The 22,895-nt window shown below is 33.8% G+C and overlaps 1 long non-coding RNA gene across 1 annotated transcript; it reads left to right on the top strand.

Annotated features, from left to right (window-relative positions):
• The first annotated feature begins 291 nt into the window (after nt 1-291).
• On the top strand, nt 292-9,891 carry LOC143064642 (uncharacterized). Its single transcript, XR_012975294.1, has 2 exons — nt 292-1,127; nt 7,775-9,891. It is a non-coding gene; the product is annotated as an uncharacterized LOC143064642 (long non-coding RNA).
• The last annotated feature ends 13,004 nt before the right edge of the window (nt 9,892-22,895 follow it).

The following is a 22,895-nucleotide window of genomic DNA, read 5'->3' as shown; positions in this document are numbered from 1 at the left end:
CCATAGCCCCCCCCCAGAAAATCAAATGGTTGCTGCCTTATGCCTTATGATAATAAAAGTTGAGGATGTAGTTGTCAACAGTTTGTCAAGTTTTGGGGTTAGATTTTGTTAATGTAAGTGAATTAGAATTAGTTTTTGCCAATCGAAGTCATTGCAGTACAAAGTGTGACAGGCTTTTTTTTTTACAGCTAATTAAATATCTATAATACTAAAATTACGAGGTCCAATTTGTCAGCCGTCATCACGTAAAAACGACGAATCAAAGAATTCAACTTTTATAAAATTATATACAACTAATATAGTACAAAGGTGTAGATTAAAAATTACACCACTCCAGGCCCTTTTGTTTTCCACGTAATTAATATCGCCAATAATTAGGAAGTTCCGGGTCGAGTCCGATACCGATACCAATAGTATAATCACCTGTTACCTATTACCTTATCTGTACGTTCCGCATCTGACAGGCGCACCACCAAACGGTGTATTCAGGATTAATATGCTATATAAACGGGTCATAATCACAGGGTTGACACTACTAAACTGTCAAATTGTTACCTATTGTAGTATTTTAATCCGTAAGACTTTCTAAGATAACAATACGAATACTAAAAATCTGGACTAAAAATAAGTTTCAATTTGTTAGCGGGCATGACGTAAAACAGCGAATCAAAGAATTCAACTTTATTTATAACTAATATAGGACAATGCTGTTGATTAAAAATTACTCCATTCCAGGACCTTTTGTTTTCCAAATATTTAATATTACCAATAATTGATAAGTTCCATTTCGAATTAGAACATAACTTGACGTTTTATGAAGTGCTCCCATGTTCACCCTCATTTGTTAAAGAACGTTAAAGGGGACTTGCATATTATGTAGTAGTTTATTATTTTACAACAAACAACTATTTTAAAACTTCAATTTTCTAGTACACGTGGTTTCCCTAGGGATATTATAATCCATATGATAACCAGAACAACGACGAATATGACATCTCTCGAGACCCTCACATGATCCTGCGGGGATGTGTGTATTATTATGGAAATAGTAGTGTGTAATTTATGTGATGAGAATGGTTGAATGTAATAGGACACTACACTATAAATAGGATAACAGGTCATAATTTGTAAGTATGGATAAATAGGAGAATTCAGTAAAATGGTTATGTAGTTGCTATTATCATTAGTGCTTCATCTATGGCTATTGATCTAACATTACATTATCTTTGAAACTTGGGTAGAACATAGAAGACAAACACATCACTTGAGGCACGTGTACTAATGATATTGTTTATATGACAATTACAATAACATGTAGGGCTTACAGAGTGTCTCACTCTTTTTCATCTATAGGAGATAATAGAAGTCATTGACCATATTTATTATGACATAGTATTATTATGAATAAATAATAGTCCTATATATAGATTTGAACTTTCTAGAAAAAGGGAGGGGAGGGGTAATTATTGCCATAAGAGGGGGCCACCTACAGTTCCCTTTAATGAGCCTCATCCTGGGGCTTGTGGTTAATTGGACACGGACATAGAAAAAAAATATCATATGTAGCCTTTCAAGACGTCATAATTATTTGGACAAGATTACCCCTAGTCTCTTTTTTATCATGTAGAAATACACGTTTACGATGAACATTTTGCCATGAAATGCAAAGAACTAGACCCATTATTAAGAAAAACACTTGTTGTATAGTCCGAGGTATGGTCATCTTGTTGATTCCAGAACATGTCTGGCTTTGAAAAGAATAAAATTAATGTTCATCGAGACTGAATCGATAACTGAAAAAAATGTATGATTGAAATTTCATACATTACATGTAACAATTATTAAACTGATAATTATCACAGAGACTGCTTACCAAATATCATTGACCTATCACAAGTGGTTCTCCATAAACTATTATAAACTTATCTAAATCACAAACTAATACATGTATTTAAAATAGCGGCAAAAGTTTCAAAGTCATGAACAGTCGACTGAGGGGACAGGGCCAAATTGATTGACCATCCATAAACTAGACCTATAAATCACAAGCAAATACATTGCTGACGCCGCCGCCGACGACGACGACGACGGAAACAGCATACATATGTCTCGCTAGACAAAAAGGAACACTAATTATTACATTGGTTGCAACGAATTACATTGATTTCCCAGTTAGATAAAAACCGATTTCACATGTGAAATAAACGTGGTTATTTCACTCTCTGACGTCATACAACAATAGGCGTCTTCGCTGTTTACGCTGTTTTATATATATCCTTGTAAAATAACTATTTCTGCGACTGTACATTAATCCAGTTAGTAACACATTAACTTTATGTGACTAGCCACTTCCAGGCTTATGAGGGTACGTTGTTTCAAATTAGCTTTTGGATATTTATATCTATATAGAACATTCTGAAACAAAAATCTCTGTATAATGTTATTTTGACGTATTTGAATACACATAAAAAGATGCGGTTTGAGTGCCAATGAGACAACTCTCAGTCCAAGACACTGATTTATAAAATACAAAATTATTGTATGATTTTGGCGCTTAGTAATCTTCAGCAGCATGCTTGAACTAAATTTCAAACGAATTAGAATTTACTACAATACTAACAGTTCTTATATACGTAACTCTATTTTAGCAAACGTCGTCTAATAAACTTGTTAAAATGAAGTAAGCTTTTAATTTGTCAAAGAAAGCTTTTATAATTCCTTTTTTTTTTATTTTTCTTAACGGGTCACATGTAAGAAGAAGAAGAAAAAGGTGTTATTTCCATTAAATGGTCTCACAAACATAAGACATTATTTAAAGCCGTTATTTAAACATCACAAAACTACGATGAAGTATACATACAAAGAAAAGAACCATGTAATTTTAAAGAAGATTCAATACCACAAAAATTTGTGAATGCTGTTGGGGATGATGTTCCCAACCGTTTTGGAATTAGGGGCCCAAAAGGGGCCCAAAACAATTAAGCATGTTTCTACTTTCAAGATACCAACTTGTGTATAAGTATTTCAATCAGAGGCGGGCCCAGGGGGCCCGGGCCCCCACTTTTTGGGAAAAAAATTGGTTGCTTATATAGGGAATCACTGAAACGTGACTGGAACGGGCCCCTCTTAGCGCAGTCATTGTCCCCCACTTGTGAAAATTGCTAGATCCGCCAGTGTCAATTGCTCTCAAATTGTACCAGAATGTTTAATACCACTAGTATAAGGTTTGGATTCATTTTTGGGGTTATGGTGTCAACAGTTTAGGAATTCAGGGTAAACAAAGGGCTTTCTGGACAATAACTTGTGTGTAAGTGTATGGATCTCTCTTACATTGTACCACAAGGTTCCATATCACAAAGGGAATGCTGGGATTAAGTTTGGGGGTAATTGTCCAATTCATGCGGGAATTAGGGGCCCCAAAAGGGCCAAAAACAAGCATTTTTTCTAGTTTCCAGACAATTAATCTTGTTTAAGAATATGGATCTATCTGAAATTGTACTACAAGGTTCCATACTACATAGGAAAGGCTGGGTTTGATTCTGGGGATAATTGCTCCAATGGGGGATTCACTGATAGAGCACATTGTATATATATATTATAGAATGGATAGTACAATTAAAGGATATATACCACCTACCTTGGCAGATCTCTAGCCCAATGTTAACATTCGTTTGTTTGTTCGTTCGATAAATTAGCATAGACAAAAATAATTACCAACACACACCATGACTTTAAATTACTGAAAAAAAAAAAAAAAATACCAACACCAAATATACACAATTTGAGGTGTATAAAGAGGAATAACTCGAGTTTTTCATTTGAACTAAAATCACTGCAAACTTACATGTAATAGTATTCAAGAATATTTATCCTTCTATAGCATAAAGAGGACATGTGAACCTAATATGGATTTCATCTTCTACAATGTTGCAAAGTGTTTCATATCTTAGGAGTAATAAAATTTATCTGTCTCTGCTACACGTCGTTAGTAAAACTGCATTTGCGGCCATCATTGATTCAATATACTACGAGTACAGACTGAGACTGCTATAGTAGTCTTAGATATTTACTGGATAATACTGTTACTAGTATTCCTTTTAAAGTACAAACTTATCGTCGTTGACTTTTGTGGTTCATGCACTATTACGTTTGATTCATTTCCATTACCAGAAAACGTTCCCACAGGCTCTTTCACTATACGTAGATTTCTAACGTTATTTCAATGTTTTATTGGCTATCTGGATTCCTGCATCCTGCGTGTTTAAACAAATTTTATTCTTCACTTTTGTTTATGGAAATTAACGTTTAAACTTTCTTTGAACCGTGTGAAATATTTTAAAGGGGTACTAGTAGTTGCCAAATACATATTCACCGATTTGACTCAAATTCTCATATTTTATATTTATAACAATGTAAAACATTTTTCCAAACAATCAAAAGTATAAAATAAAAAAATTACAGGACATGGTCTCAATAAGATGTAGCTTCGTTTCGTTTGAATTTTAGCCAAGACGCCATCTAATTCTTAACTATCGAGTAGACCTTCTATGACCATATAAGCGATGTAATCATAAAGAGGGCTCGTGGGTATAAATCATTTTTTTTTTCTAATATAGGAATTCGCTGTATTTTTCTGTAAATTAACTTGTTTATATACTTAATAGAAAAATGAAATAAAAAAATGGGGTCACTGTTCATTTAAGCTAACAATCTGCCTCCGAAAGAAGCATACATTTTTGTTAATGTCCTTTTTTTCTGTTGAATAGGAGAAATATTGGTAATATCGAAATAAAAAAAGAACTAAATTACAGAAATCGCTTAAATTTATAATTATTTAGTTGATGTACAGCTTATTTGAGAACAATAGGTCACCGATGAGTTAAAAAAAGATAGTTCAATTCTAAACATTTTAAACGTCATCTGTGGCCAAACCGAAACGATTTGTTTGGGTGATTTTTTTACCATATCATAAAGTAATAACTAATACTAGTGTAATAAAAAAAAAATTGTAATGAAAATACAAATGTTTAATTTTTTGCTGAAATTTATGTACCCGCGAGCCACCTTAAAGAATAATTTTGTGTGGATCGAATCAGTTTATCAAATTATTTACCTTTGTTTCACTTTCAATGTTGACATTAATATTCTTTTCATATAGAATGAAATTCATAACAGTGTAGCTGTGGCCATTCATTGACTGGGGAAAATTAGGTGAACGTTCGTCTGTAATGCCCACTGCTCACGACGTACTTATCATAGAAATTTAAACTGTGAGGTCACCAAAGGTTCTAAACGCCTAAATAAAATAATTAAACATATTAATCAGGAATAACCTTTGTAATTTGAAAATAAATAAAAATGGCCTTCAACACGGAGTCTTGGCTCACACCGAACAGCAAGCTTTAAAGGTTGAATACTTAAAATTCTTTACTTTTTTTGTTATGGTTTGACCATCAATTTTCCTAATATGATATCGCACGTTCTTTCAGATTATTTTTTTTACTTAATTGGCTTTAAAAGTTACAATGCATGATGTTGTCTGTTTATGTAGTTCATATGTGTTTTTCGTTTCTCGTTGGTTTTCCCGTTTGAATGGTTTTACACTAGTAGTTTTGGGGCCCTCTATAACTTGCTGTTCGGTGTGAGCCAAGGCTCCGTGTTGCAGGTCGTTCCTTGACCTATAATGGTTTACTTTTATGAATTATTACTTGGGAGGAGAGTTGTCTCATTGGCACTCATACCACATCTTCCTATATCTATCTATATCTATACATTTTTTTTTCAACAAAAGAATACATCACAAGAATATAAGTTTTGTAAGAAACGTGAGAAATTGTGTTGGACTTGAAGATAAGGCAAAGTGACAAATATCTGAAAGAATGAATCGTTTTATGGTATTAAACAAAGAAATCAAATGATTTTTTAATTATCCAGAACTCTTCACAAACAAAACCCACATGTATACGCATTGAATAAATAGTAGGCCATTCTTAAATGATCACACCGTAGAAGTAGTTGTGCTCTTAATCAATGAGATATTTTGTGAATTAACCCCATCAACTTAATAGTTTTTTTACAGTGGATAAACCTATTTTTTTATTATTATTAAATAATATCATCTCTGAACATTATTATTCTTATAAATGACACGGTTGTATGTGATGATTATAATAAATATTTAAAACAAATTCCTTTCAAGCTTTGTAAAAAGAAAGTTTCATTTTATATATCGGAATGTGTAACAAGTGAATATTTCAATCCCCACTGGAAGGCCTCTGACAGACTGGGTGAGCATAAAATCATAGCCGTTGACAAACAAGTTACAACCTACAAACGTTTTACTGTCGACCACACTGTTATGCAATTAATTCTAAATACCCGTACACGGACAATGCATGCGTTCATGATTCTATCTCTTTCTACGGGGTTAAATTTGAGTTCCCTTGAATACGGATTTAATGAGGTCGAATTATTCACTTGCAAGTGAATAATTCATTTTCAATGTTCATTAGTTTAATTCTGCAAAATTGAACCATTTTAGCGAATAAAAGCAAATATTTTCACTATTTCACTTTCATTAATGATTGAACAAAAAAAATCCTACTTTTGATTTGTTATATATCTCGTAGCTAATGCCCCTTTAACCACTCTCGTAATCATTCTGCATGTTTATGGTGTTTGAGCTTTTTGTGGTCTCAAAGACGCAAAGACACTTTTTATGATGGAAATAAATTTCTGTGATTTTTGTCGAGCCTGCAACTTTTGTTGCAGAAAGCTCGACATAGGGATAGTGATCCGGCGGCGGCGGCGGCGGCGGCGGCGGCGGCGGCGGTGTTAGCTAACTTCTTAAAAGCTTTATATTTTAGAAGGTGGAAGACCTGGATGCTTCATACTTTGTATATAGATACCTCATGTTACGAAGTTTCCGGCAGTCACATGTCCAATGTCCTTGACCTCATTTTCATGGTTCAGTGACCACTTGAAAAAAAAGTTAAGATTTTTTGTAATGTTGAATTCTCTCTTATTATAAGTAATAGGATAACTATATTTGATATGTGCGTACCTTGAAAGGTCCTCATGTCTGTCAGACAGTTTTCACTGTAAGGTGTACATGTCCAACTGGCAGGTGTCATCTGACCTTGACCTCATTTTCATGGTTCAGTGGTTATAGTTAAATTTTTGTGTTTTGGTCTGTTTTTCTCATGCTATATGCAATAGGTCTACTATATTTGTTGTATGGAATGATTGTAAGGTGTACCTATCTAGCGGGCAGATGTCATGTGACCTTGACCTCATTTTCATGGTTCAGTGGTCAAAGTTAAGTTTTTGAGTTTTGGTCTTTTTATCTAATACTATATGTCGTAGGTCATCTATATTTGGTGTATGGAAATATTTTATGATCTTTATGTCAGTCGCGCAGGTTTTATTTGACCGTGACCTCATTTTCACGGTTCATTGCACATTGTTAAGTTTCTGTGTTTTGGTCTATTTTTCTTAAACTATAAGAAATAGGTCAACTATATATGTTGTATAGAAGCATTGTTAGCTGTACATGTCTGCCTGGCATGGTTCATCTGACCTTGACCTCATTTTCAAGGTTCATTGGTCTTTGTTTAGTTATCTTGGTTAATGTTAAGTTTATGTGACAGTTGTATTAAAGCTTAGCTTAGCTTTATACTTAGGACTATCAACATAATATCAATGATTAGTATAGAAGGCGAGACATTTCACCGTGTGCACTCTTGTTTTTATTTTTTGTTAATTTATATTGTAGGATGGATTTTATGCATATAAAGATCAAGGAAAGAATATGTTTAAAAGGAAGATAGTTGCTATATTAAGACGACGTTTCTTTCTTATTGTTGCAAGTGTAACATGTCTCTACTATATAAACAAATTTTTCCGGCCGGTCCAGTTCATTTTCATTCACCAAAATGTGAACACGACCTGTACACTACCCGACCTGAATCCTTTCGACAGCTCGATCATGCAATTTATTTACCACCCGAAACCAATTTCTTGTGATCTAATCCCTTCATTAGTTTATATAGACAAGGCAGGAATGCTTCGATTGAATACATCACTACAATACCGTTTAAAACTTTCCAAATTAGAGTGCTCATACCGCATTATAGAACGCAATGGAGAAAATGATGTTTCCTTTTTACCAGAAATACGGGTCGAGCCTCCAGTATACATTCCTGCTGATTTAATTCAAGTTATTTGTAAAACCGGAAGTGGAGTAGTGGTAGACAGAATTCTTTTTAATATAGATAGCAAAACTGTTTTAAAAAATAAAAGTGTACTAAAAGACTCGAAAGAAACTATAAACCTGTTTATATTTGGATATGATTCGGTCTCAAGGTTAGCTGCTGAAAGGAAACTGCCGAAGACAATGAACTTCATCAACAAGAAGCTAAATGGTTCAACATTGCAAGGATATACAATGATAGGAGGCAATACATATCCAAATCTAATTCCTGTTCTTACTGGCAAACAATCATACAGTTCGGAACTTCCTCCTCTTAATCTTAAGTCAGAATTTACCGATCCATATCCGTTCATTTGGAAAGAATGTTCAAAACGAGGTTATGTGACAATGTACAGTGAAGACTATCCAGAAATATCTATATTTGCCAACAACATGAAAGGGTTTAGAAACCCACCAGGAGATCATTACTTAAGACCATATTATATTGCTCAGAAGAAAGTAAGTCCCGTACAGACTAACATAGAAATGTTTAAAGTATTGATGTATTTACAGAATCATAACATTAAACTCGGAAAATATTCCCCTTTATGTTATAAAGATCGTCCCAAACATGTTCTTCATATGGAGCATTATAAGCAATTTATATCGACGTACAAACATTACGCCAAGTTTTCCTTTTCGTGGCTAACAGAAATAAGCCACGAGTTTATGAACTTTCTTGAACTAGTAGACGATGATACGATGAACTTTTTCAAATGGATTCAGGAAGACGGCCATTTACAAAACTCTGTTCTCATTTTTATGAGTGACCATGGTCCAAGAAACGAGGAAATTCGAAACACTGCAATAGGAAGGATAGAAGAACGTATGCCATTATTAAGTATTGTATTACCTGAGCATTTAAAACAGAAACACCCCCATTTAGAGAAAAACCTGCGGGAAAATGTATACCGCCTGACATCTCCATATGATCTCCATGAAACTTTAATGGATATTGTTAATAATGATTTCAATGAAAAAGACATAATAACGTCTCGTCCATATCCGCGGGGAATAAGCTTATTTAGAAATATCCCGAAGGACAGAACATGCGCAGATGCCTCAATAGCCGAGCATTTTTGTGCGTGCTACACTACCAGGAACGTAACCGTGAACGATAAAATAGTTAAAGTATTGTCTGAGTTCGCTTTAAACTCAATAAACGAGAAACTTGCAGAAGTTAAAGACAAATGTTCAAAGTTAAGTTTATTTAAAATAATCTATGCTCAGAAAATAGAATCTGGTTTAGAGAATCATGCCGAGTTTGGTCGGACGTCCGTGTTAAATTTCTTTTATTCTCCAGAAAAACAGACTGAACAACGTTATCTTATTTTGCTCCAAACGTCTCCAGGTCTTGCACTTTTTGAGGCAACAGTATGCTTTACAGATATTTCTGATAGAAGTAGTATGAAACTTTTAGGTGATGTAAGCAGAACAAACAAATATAGAAACCAGTCACACTGTGTTGGATATCAAAAACTTAAACCTATATGTTATTGCAAAGATCAAATCTAGTAATTAGACACTATGATAATTCCATACTATGTTTGTTCATTCATGTATGTCTATGCAAAAGTTAGTTATTATAACTGTTTTATATTTTTAATAAATTAATCCTTGTTTATGACACTCAGCAGGAACATATATATTATGTTAGATATACTGTTCCCAGCCCTCAGGAAGTAAATTAACCCACCTGAAATTCTGAACCAAATATCTCAGCGGCAACAATACTTAACAGTTAATATGTTTTGCATGAGTGTCACGTTCACTATCACTGAACATTTTTTAAGGGCTAGCTGAAGCACGCCTTCGGGTGCGGGATTTACCGCCGAGTTGTAGACCCATTTCTGCTCTTTGGTCGGGTTGTTGTCTCTTTGAAACATTGCTATGTGTATACGTAAATAATAACAATCTTTAGTTTGCTTTTAATTTGATAATCTGTTTTAAATATTCAATCACAATGCAAAGTCAGAGCTGTTGTATGCTGAAATGTTGTGTCCATACTTGCTCAACTTTTTAGGGTTCGAGCTCTGCAGGAAAATTCAGTTTGCTGTCAGTCGATATCCTCTTGATTGTCCTGGGATTAAGAAAAGAAGGATCGAACAGCTACTATTTTTTTTAAGCGGAGGAGACATTAAGTTTTACCCTTGTCCGTCTGCATGTACGTTCCAAAATTGGTTTCTGTTCTGTAACTTGAGTTTGCCTTAAACAAATGTAATGAAACATATACACAATGCTAATTACCAAAAAACACGTATCATGTTTGAAATTTTGTAGCGTCATTTTTACCGTTCTCGAGTTATGTTCCTTTATAACTGGAAAAATTATATTGTTTTTAGTTTCCGTTCTCTAACTTAAGTTTGCCATAATCAACTGTTATAAAACTTATACACAATGGTAATTATATATATACCACAAAATCCAGATCAAGTTGAATGTTGGTGGCGCCACTTTAACTACATGTATCACCGAGTTATGTCCCTTTATAAATCGAAAAATTGCCGAAAATTTTTAGTTACCGTTCTGTTACTTAATTTTCCCTAACCAAACATTATGAAACCTATACACAATACTTATTACCACAAAACTCCGATCAAGTACAATTTTTGGTAGCGTCACTTGTATCATTCATGAGTTATTTCTTTTTATGTTGTATATATATATGCAAACGAGGGCATCATCTGTTTTCCATTTATTTTATTTACAATTGAATATAGTTATTAACATACACTATAACAATATATCATTTTACCAGACCACGGTTTGCCAATCGGAACAACTCGGCCTTTCTGGTTGCACGAAGAAGCTATTGTACTGCGTAGCGAGAATGGCCGAGTAGTTACGATTGCACGGTTTGCGGAAGTAGTCAAGAAGACAATATTATGTTTTTCAGGGGTTGACAGGATACATGTGATCGTTGTTAGTTTCAACTTCAATATTATTATGCAAGCAGATGTAATAAACAATGATTTCATTCATTATTTTTATTTGGTTTACACTTTATATAGGGCTTTATTTATGATCTTATTCCAGAGTGCACAATTCTTATTCTACATATTTCACCTTTATCAAAATTAGGAAATCTGTTTGGTCGTCCCATTTTGTTGTAGGGATGTTTAGATTAAGTGTCGCGTTAATATGTATATTATTTTGTGTTGTCTGCGAGAAACAAATCATTTTTCTGATCTAGTAACTAAATTCAAAACCAATATAGATAGTGTTAACATATATATTTTATTGAACTGTGTAAATTAATCGGAATGCGAATGACAACATGCACCTACAATTCTTTTGTGTGTTTCCCGTTTCGGTAACTCATGACATTTGCGCGGGAACTTCTTACATAAACATCGTTTATGGATTATTGAAACATGTGAAATGTACTGTAACAGTTATTGATTTTTGGAGGTAATTATGTGATATTATTTATTATTCAATAGTACATAATTTTACGTCAGGTTTGTACACATTAAGTCTCTGTGGCGGATCTAGGGGAGGGGGGATTCCGGAGGTTGAATCTCCCTTTTTTGTTGACGATCAATTCATTTGGATAGGGATATCAGTTGGAGCTGACCCTTTATCCTGGGTTAGGATCCCCTTTTAAAAATGGCTGGATCTGTCTCAGCTAGTCAAGTCAGAACCGAAACACATCAGTGGCAGATCTAGCCATTTTGAAAGGGGGGTCCAACCATGTCCCCATTCAAATGCATTGATCACCCCACAAAAGGGGCGATTCCAACCGGGAACCCTCCTGCTGGATCCGCCACTGCACACTTCTCGGACCTATGTTATTTAGTGCTCAAGTGATGCGAAAAAACTCAATTTACATCCCCCTTTTTGAAAAATTACTAAATCCGCCTCTGCTTATCCTGGGTGAGGTCCCCCTTTTAAAAAAATGGTTGGATCTGTCTCAGTTACTCTAATCTAAACTGAAACACATCAGGGGCGGATCCAGCCATTTTGTGAAAAGGGGGAGTCCAACCATGTGCCCATTCAAATGCATTGATCACCCCAAAAAAGGGGCGGTTCCAACTAAAAACCCTCCCCTGGATCAGCCACTGCACATTACTTGGACCTATGTTAGTTCGTTACATGTAATTATTTAAGTGATGCGAAAACAACTCAATTTACTAATAAACTTCCTTATTAAAGAAACTTTATATAAAAGTAAACATGTTCATTATATTTTGCTGTGTGAAATTGCTTATGCGGGAAAGACCAATTACAACCCGACCATAGAGGAGACAACAGCTGAAGGCCACCAATGGGTCTTCAATGCAGCGAGAAGCTCCCACACCCGGAGGCGTCACAACAAACCCGTTCTAGAAATAATTTGTGAATGAAATTGGTAAATACAGTTATTCTTAATCTTCATACAATTTAAGGGCATTTCCAAATAGTCCTAAATATAATGCTTTATGCATCTGAAAAGGTTTGAAAATAACACTGAAAAATCATCGTTTTCCCTCTAGCATAGTTTGTACGTGCAGTTTAGGTGTATTTTAAAGGCACAACAGTGAAGCCGCCGTATAATACTTCAATCGATTTACTTTTTGAAGTTTAATTACTATACTATATATAAAAATATTAATTTTCGCGAACCATTTAGGTCACGGAAATTCCAAAATATGGCATCAGTAAGGAGAGTTGTACAAATAATGTGAATACACAGAACCCCCATCCAATTCATCTTTAACTAAAAGTATTCATCATTTTCTATTTTATATGTACTAACAATATTCCATTTTTCTATAATTTGGATTAAAATGTGCAAAAATCTGAGTTAGAATAGGTCGAATGCCCCAAATAAACATTCCCTGATTGGTTGAAGCACTGTGGCGTCGATGTAAAGCACACGCTTCACAGGAATAATTAAGGAGAGTTTTACAAATAATGTGAATACACAGACCCTCAATCCAATTTATGTATTGCTAAAAATAATTAAGTGTTCATCATTTTCTGCTTTGATTCTGCTAACAACATTCTATTTTTTCTATAATTCCATTTGAAATATGTGAAACCCCGCAATGAAAATAGATGGCCTCAATGATGTAAAAGCAACCCAAAAAATTTCTGTTAATATGTTAACATCTTGAACTTCGACCCTGGGTTCAAAGGGTGAATAAACCGATTCACAAATAAAGATATCCTTTCGCTCAAGTGAAGTATACAGGCAACTTTGTTTACAGATTATATACACACTTTATCAGTAATATATTGTCATGCTTCTGCATATCCACGTTTTTTTGTAAGCTGAACTTCAGTCAAATTCAATTCTATACAAACTTTATTACATAAAGCAATAGGAGTAAGAATATTTTTTGCGCCAATTTAACCGTGACCAGCATCATCGTCAGTATCAAAATTGTTTATCGTAATCATTGTGAAATTTCACTGACATAGGGTTTATTAATATAGAGTAATTTTGGTAAGTATGGCTTATTTATGTTAAAGTTTTCCAGATGTGCTTCTCTAGACATCTTTGACGGTCAGTTTAATCCCATTTATCTCAATATTATCCCCGATGACAGAAATGTCAACCCGACCTTTACGTGTCAAAAGTGAAAATCTAATCTATTTGATGAACTAATTTCTTCTAAAACTGTACATTGTACATGCATTATTTCTGTATTATTTGATAGCCAATCACATTTGCGTTGCATGATAATGGGTACTGTTTGAGCGAACTGTCTAGTGTACTGCAAGATCGATGCAAATTGTGACGTCAGTGAGTGATCACGTGACATTATTATTTGTAAACATACCAGCTCCTCATGTAACACGTGTCTCAGTCTGAACTATACATTCAAAGTGCAATCAATCTTTCAATCCCTATTTTATGATATTTTTGTGTCTGTTTTTTGGTTTGCATATCAGTAGTCGGAGTAAACTCGAGGTTATTATATAAAATTATTTGTCTCTTTTCGTCTGTAGTACATGCGTTTGAGGTCCAGCATGAAATCTCTAGTCTAAAAAAAGCTAGTGATAGAACCTTAACCAGATAAGCAACTGTCTAGGGCCAAGTAAGGAAGGTGAAAAAAAAAGTATTGGTACTATTACGCAGAACCATAAACAGATGCATAGACAGACCCAGGGGGTGGCAGTGGCGGATCCAGAACTTTTCATAAGGTGGGGCCCGCTCCAGTCATGCTTCAGTGATTCCCTATATAATCAACAAAATTTTTCCAACAAAAAGGGGGGAGGGGTCTGCCCCCTAGATCCTCCTATTGGTGGGAAAAATTTAGTTGATTATATAGGAAATCATCAAAGCTTGACAGGAGTGGGCAGCCCTTTTGAAAGTCAGAGGCCACCCCTTTATGAAAAGTGCTGAATTGCCACTGCAGGTTTTCTTTGTAAAGATACCTTAAAATATCAACAACTCTGACTGAGTACACAATTTGATTCATTTTAGCTCATTAGCTGGGCTCACTCGCTAAAAATATTCATTGCAGCTCACTGGCAAATATCTTATGATACTCGTGTGTAGAAATCTATACATGTGTGTGAGGAGTAGTTAGCTTAAATATAGCTAAATTTGGAAAATTTGAAAATGACTTGGGGAATGAAGATGTAGTAAAGACCGAATATCAGTTTTGGTCTTATATATGTAGTTGTAGTACTTTAAAATTTTAGTCTTGCATGTATATATGTGTACAAATATATCACTGTTTCAGTGGCAATGGTAAATAGACACTGAAAAGTCTTGGATAACATTTTATAGTTTTGAATGTTTCTTCATCAGTTGACTTAAATTAGGTGGAGCCAGGAGGTGTGTTCTTATTTCCAACAGAGGAGCGCTCAACCTATATCAATTTGTGCATGAAGCAAATTTATAGTTGCTTGATACTGAATGATTATACCACAAGAAAGTTTTAACCTGTGCATACTTAAAATACGATAAAAAAAACATGTCTTTTTCAGGACTTCTGATCCAACCATGTAGTATGGCATTTTATTGAGATATGGTTTTGGTCAATGGATGTTCATGAAGAACCTTCAGTATAAAGTATATCACTGGATTTAGCTCTTTGTCTAAGTGTATTATTAAAGTACTTTGCTTTGAGATCAGTTCATTGTTATGCAATTCATTCTTTGTGAAATAAAGATTTGACAGACAACTCTCATGTACAAGGATTTGTCAAAGTAGTATCACTATCACCTCTTTCTTCAATGTAAGTAATAGGGAGATAAAAAGCATATATCGATTTGAACCAAACATTATATGTCCTTTGACCAAATTTTATAAAAAGAACAAATTTACCCGACAATGCTACTCCCGCTACTAGCAATATGATGCTAGGTTGTTTTAATACATCTGTACTGCCTACTGATGACTTGGTCCTGAGTGTAAATGGTCATTTGATTATGTTTAAAAAAAATTATAAGGCCTATCTGTCCTAATTGATTTCTAAAACTATGTGTCATTGTACATATTCAACATTTTTCATTCAATTGTTTATTTCTAATAAATTTGTGCGAATTAACATTGTAACAGTAAATGTTAATTACTACACTTTCATACCACAACAAATACTGTATTTGTGGTACATGTATCCCTTATATTTGTATCTATATAACAAACAAAAATGAAAAGAGAATAATTTTGCAATACCTTTTGAATACTATAACTTTTTAGATATTTAGACCTTAAGACGAATTAAGTAGATGTTGATAATATCCACTTGACATGCTTGAAATTCTATTAGATTACTTTTGGAGCAGTTTTGAGTCTTTGAAGCATGTTCAAAAAAGTTCTTTTGGTGAAATCATTTTCATATTTGTCAATTTTTTTTGCTTCGACCAGCTTTGGAGGAAATAGTATCAAAGAATTGATAAAAATCAGCACAGAAGTTTACTTCCTAGCTCATCTAGCCCCTAGCATCTTGTCAGGCATTGTCATTACTAAAAACCAATAAATGTATTCTAATCTGAGGAACAATTCGACCTTTTAACAATTTTTTTAACTAATGATGCTGACGATCCTCCACAAAGTAATATAAATAGAACCATACAAATAGTAAGCAAATACATATAAAAAAAGATGTGGTATGATTGCCAATGAGATAATTCTCCACAAGAGACCAAAATGACACAGAAATTAACAACTACAGGTCACCGTAAGGCCATCAACAATGAGCAAAGCCAATTCCGCATAATCATCTATAAAAGGCCTTGAAATGGCAATGTAAAACAATTTAAACGAGAAGACTAACAGCCTTATTTATGTACAAAAAATAAATGAAAACGAATATGTAACACATAAACAAACGACAACCACTGAATTACAGGCTCCTTATATCATGTTCTCAAATCTAGATATCATCTCCCATTTAGAAAAAAAAAAAAACACATGAAAAAATGAACCTAGAAAATGTATTATGTGTTGCTCTCCAAGCTACAAAATCAAAAATGTGGAACACATTCTATCATAATCATTTGGTAACTAATGCAATTAATGTCTCTTCCATGCCCGTCTTGAACATAAAAACTAAATAATAAATAAACAACACTCCTTATGCTCAGATTGTTTGTCATCGTACAACACAACTAATAACACCATATAGGAAAAACATAGAACTCCTTTTGTCATAAGACACTGTCAAACATCCAACCATACTATCCACACTCATATGTGTCCACACTTGTTCCTTTGTAAATAAAAAAAAAATTATAAACTATATTAATCATGAATCTTAAAAGGTAATATATCAAATATTAGAACTATTGACAAGAGTTATAATATTTTTAACAGTATTTTATCCTATTGTCAGTACTTAGAATTCAGAATTGAATTTGGGAATGTGTCAAAGAGACAACAATCCGACCAAACAGCAGAAAATAGCAGAAGACCACCAATGGGTCTTCAACACGGCGAGTTAATCCGGCACCCGGATTGGAGCTTCAACTGTCCCGTAAACAAAATGTGTACTAGTTCAATGAAAATTGAAGTCACACCAAAGCCCTGACTTGGGACGGTCGCCAATAGCTCAAGATGATGTGTCGTTCCCTCAAGAGGCCAACAATTTCAAACAAATAGTTATCTCATTCCCTCAATATGCTATGTCGTTTCCACAAGAAAATTATCCTGTTTTTCGAATTTTCGAACGAGATAACTATCTCGTGGAAACGACATATAGCATTTTGAAGGAACGACATAGCATCTAGAGGGAACGGAATAACTATCTTGTTGTAACGACATAGCATCTTGAGGGAACAACAAATGACAACAGCTGCTGACAAAAGATTAAAAATAAAAAAGAGTTGAGTCTAGATGAAGTATGGGACACTTTCATTTTCTAATGAACTATTCAGAAGCATATTCCAACAAAAAGCATTGTAACAAACCAAGTCTTCCATGCATCGGTATTAAAATAAATCACCAACTGAAAAGGCTGACCAACAAGAAAACAAATTATATAAAAAAAAAAATGAATTCTCAATCATAAAGAATAATCTAAAAAAAGATAGAACCGAATTCTAGAAAAAAGAGAAATACATACTGGCAATATAATAGAGAATATTATTTTTTTGATATTGAAATAAAGGAGCCAGATCAATCATGCTTCTATGTAGAGAAAAAAAAAACCCACGATATTCACATATACTAGTCAACAAAAGAAACGATACACGACTTTTTTCAAATTTAAGATGAAGTTTTCCTTTTATAGGACCAATATTGAAGGTAGTGATATTTAATGACCATGGAAATATCAATCCGTTTAAAAAAAAGATTTTTTTTTCTTTCATGACGTCATTTGGCGAAATTCAAGTTTTTTGACAAAGTTTACCATAAAACGACATTTTTAAAAACAGAAGTTCCAACTAATGATGTCAACCCCTCAACTCAAGATAAAGACAGTGTTTGCCATCAATTCTTTTATAAAAATCAAACAGTTTCTTTGTTAAATTTGTAAAGCAATTTTGAAAGTTAGGCTACGCAAGAAATCGTTAAAATGTAAACATTATCAATTGATTTACCATTGACAATATGTGTAAAGTGAAATTAAAAAAAAACCGTTTACCATCTTAAAACTAATTCGAAAGGTTCCAAATTTACAGTTTGTTGTTTTCATATCTAAAGCATTGATTTGAGACGAAAACATTTTTTTTTTTTTTTTTTTTTTTTGCATTTTTTGAGATTTCAAAAAAACACTTTTTTTTACCAAAATTTAAAAAAACAATATTTCAACCAATTATTTACAACGTGAACATAGGCTTGATTAGTATATTGAATATTTTTAAACAAATTTGAAAAGTCATTTTGGTACATAATGATGAAAGTCATAAACTCTTACCTAGGTAGAATCATAAATGATGTAAATAGCACATAATTTAAAAAAAAAATGTTCTTAAAATTCACAGTTTTACCTGTATATAAGGTTTTTAAACTTGAGCACCAGTGGCGTAGCTAGGTCATTTTTACGTGTACGCCCGAACCTCGGCGAGGGATTCCGAGGGTTCCAAGTGGGTTCATTTCATAGCACCTGCTGATAGAAGTTCGAAGGGAGGGGGCGAGATATCGAATATAAGATACCATTGCTATTAAGAATCAAAACTTTTTTATGTTTAATTCATTCATTGTCATGATTGTGTTAACTTGGAATCTAATGGTCATTGGTTTTAGAGAAAATGTCCAAAGCAGTTACTTTGAAATATGTTCATTATCAAATTAACGTTACCATGGCGTAAAACAATTAATCGACAAAAAACACCTTTTCATGTACAAACTTGTTATTTAATGAACATGGAAATGTATAATACTTAATTTTTTGTTAAGGCGCACTATTAGAATTCGTTAAGTGTTCTGCGAAACCCTGGTTCACGCCTGGGATTGCTTTCCGCCAAACTGCTTAATAAGGCCTATATTTTCTTGAACTGGTCAAGTTTCATGACAACATATATGAAGGTATATAAATTTGTCATGTGAACTTAAATTCCGGACGGTCTGTTAATTGCAGAATAAGTCTGTCTGTGAATATAGTAAATATAATACTGAAAAATGAAAGAAAAAAAAACTTTCAAAATTTTGCTAAGAAATTCATATTATCGGTCAAATACGGGATAGTAAATAGACATCATTTCATCATAATCATCTGGATACTCATTTGATCATAAACAGTTTCAGTCCAACTTCCATAAAATTTCACGGAGGGCTGACAAAGGTATTGATATATTTGTTTACCTCTTACTGAACCTTAAATAATGATTGACGTGACCGACTTTTAGAATCGTTATGTCTCGCTTTTGCGACACATTTGTCACAGGCTCGAAAAATAAGGCAAACCACATATCGAATTTCAGGAGATTATATATTGCTTTAAAGAAAATCAAAGTGATTAGAATTCACTAAGTAATTAAAAATCGGCGAGCGGAGCGATGCGAAAATATTTTGGGACCTTTTTTTAGACTAAAAACATAAAATAAGTGTAAAATGCACTTTTTAAACGGTTCTTGACTTTGGGCATGTATATTTATAGTTGCTGTAAAGTGTAAGGGTTGGACATTTTTTATGCCGTATTCTCCACATTAATTGTCTATTATAAAATGATGGGATGATCCAAAGCTATGTACTAATATATTTGATGTGGGACTTGCCAGTTAAAAATGGACATGGAAAATTCTCGTTTGTTGTATGTTTAGTTGGTATCAAGATATACGCCGGGCTATTCGATGAAATTTACAATACGACCGACACGAGTTAAGAAACAAACAGACAATTTTTATCCAAATGTTTCAGGTAGAAATGTTTCCGCCAACAAGGGAAGTGAGGGGTTCCAAATCAACCAAAGGCTACGAATGAGTCTGAAATGACAACGAATTTATGAATGATGGTCGAAAAATGGAGACATTAAGGCAACACACAGCAGGCAGGTTGCAGTCGGGCCTTGAACAAAGTATTCAATAAATCAGTTCGGCGAAACAGACATTCCGGTCAGATATGGGATTTACATGCAAAACCCCGGCCACCAAAAAATTACGCCCGTTTATTAATCATTATGATCATTTAATTCTAGAAAAAATCTGTTGGAAATTTTAGTTTCAAATGGCAAAAAAGTGGACAAGATTATTGTTTTCAATCCTGATACGACAAGATTTTTTGTTTAAGGCAAAAACAGTGTCAGAACTTTTCCTCTCATACATCTCAGACTGCCCCCTCAAATCAAATGGTCCGTAACTTAGATCTTAAGCTTACTGACAGAGGATCATTATTCAGCTATGTTATTAATAGGCTTTGCCGTGTAAAAAATATTGCTGTGGAACTTTTTTGTTCCTGACATTATAATAGAGTATTACTTTCTGTTTGGTGAAATTGTGAAATAGAAGTCAGTACGTTCTTGCTCTATCCTTGTCACTTTGAAGGTGTCATTCTTGTCACCCTCAGCATAAGCAATTTGTTACTGTAATTTGATTTTCAAATTGACATAGTGACGTTTTTTTCGACGCACTGGTTTACTCCACCGTAGCAAATCACAGGACTTTGACATAACCAATAATATATTACAGTAAATACGAGCGAAAAATATCTTTATAAGTAAAGAATTGCCACATAAAAACTAAATACACGGGAAATATCAAAGTTCACGAAGTCTTGTCTGATTAATCTTTTACAAAAAAAAAAAAAAAAGTCCAAGCAAAAGGGGGCGATGCAGGACGTAACGGCAATACTGACATGACGTCCATAGGATGAAACGGCCATACCCCGAAGGAGATCCAGAGGGGGGATACGCCCTCTACGCCCCCCTCTGGATCCGCCACTGGTCAAATTAAGGTGGTACCTAACACTACAGGGAGATAACTCTTTAAAAATCAGCTAGATGTTTTAATTACGTTGTGTTGTTAAGGGAATATTAAGCTTCTCAATGATCAAAAGTATTGTCTGTCAAACTGCTATATAATCAGTGTAATTTTTCTGATTAAATGATTGGTTCAAATGTTTTGAAATTTTTATATGTTTGTCATAGGGTCAAAGTAAGTACTTTGTCAAAATTTTATGAAAATTAAACTAGACAAATTAATTTTAGTCACGGTGTTGGGTACCACCTTAAATAGCAGAAAAGAGTACCTGGAAGCTTTTGATCTTGAATATGTCAGAAAATGGGGAAAAGACTGGCTTATTTCCCCCACCGACAAATGTAACATAAGACCCCACATAACGAATATAAGTTTTTATAACAACCACTTATGTACAACATGCAAAATATTAAGGCTAACTGGCAAACCTTGACTCCAAGAACGCCGTCTCAGAAGAGTGACTGAGTGAACTTGATTAATATGTTTCTCTAAAAATGAAAATTAGTGGTTTACTTTTACATCTCGTAGCTAGTACCACAGGCCCTTTAAAAAAATACAAACGAAGTATTGAAAAAATAATAAAAAACTAAAAACAAAACAAACTATTAGAAAATTGTGAAAAACGAGAATACAAAAAAATAAGGATTTCATTGACGATCAATTGACGTCCCATTGACGGTAATCCTTGTAATATCAAATATATGAAGGACTTAGCCAAAAAATATCAGTACACCAATCAGTTCATAATAATCTATATTTTTATGAAACTATCTATTGCATTCCCATTTTAATAGAGGAACGCGCCGGAAACTTTAACCGAAAAGAAAAGATGAGGGAGAAAAACTCATTACTATCCCCTATCCCAGTGATTACCGGCGGGAAATGGACTATTTATTTTTTGAGAATACCACTGTATTATCATGATAATAGTAGTATACATACTATATCCAGGTACAAACTAATCAGGGTCTAATCGAGCTAATTCTAAAAAAAAAAGGCACGCAAGTCATATTAAAGAAGAAAAGGGGGAGGGGACTGCTTGAAGGGGAAAAAGGCGGGATCCAATTTGTTCCTCTAGAACACCCCCTGCCCCTGGATCTGCCACTGCTACATTTAACAGACTAACAGAGCAAATTTAATAAAAACATAGATGCAACATGTCAACTTAAATAATTGTGACATCTTCTGCTTCCATATACTGCCCACATTCAACTTTCTAAATATAGTTAACAAATAATGAGGCTATTTTATTTTTTGCTATAAGGCCATAGTTATTATAGTTTTAGTTTTACGAAATTTTCTTACAAAACCAATGGGTAGGAGGACGAAAAAAAAAAAAAAATCAAGATTTTCTTTTTTTTTTATTTATTTCGTTTTACGGACACCTATTAAGAAAAGAATGGGTAGGAGGAAGAAAAAAAAAAAAAACTTCCAAAACAAAACACATTACAAAAACAAACTGCAGAACTTCACAAATGATGACATGTGCTTGTGCTGTGACCATGGATTGATTTAATACTCTTTAATATGTCAGTATCTATGTACTTTATCTGGAATTAAAACAAATTATAATTCAAGTATAAATACTTTTTTTATTTTTTTTTTTAACAATACAACAGACATGTCAGACAATGACAGTTCAATATTCATTTTGGACTTTTTAACTTTTTTGGCATTCCTGGTCGCAGGTTTCATTTTCTTCCAATGTATCCTTTGTATATGGGCCGCACAATACTGAAGTCTTCCTTCAGCTGAACTATTACAGGATTGTTTGCAATGTCTTCAAAGTCCCTGCAAAAAAAGCAAACATCATTGAAAACCTGTGTGATACCTATTTAAAATAAAAGAT

Source organism: Mytilus galloprovincialis, chromosome 2 (assembly GCF_965363235.1).
Source record: "Mytilus galloprovincialis chromosome 2, xbMytGall1.hap1.1, whole genome shotgun sequence".
In the NCBI taxonomy this organism is placed as follows: Eukaryota; Metazoa; Mollusca; class Bivalvia; order Mytilida; family Mytilidae; genus Mytilus; species Mytilus galloprovincialis.
Note: the sequence above shows the minus strand (reverse complement) of the source record. Positions and strands in the feature narration are given on the sequence as shown.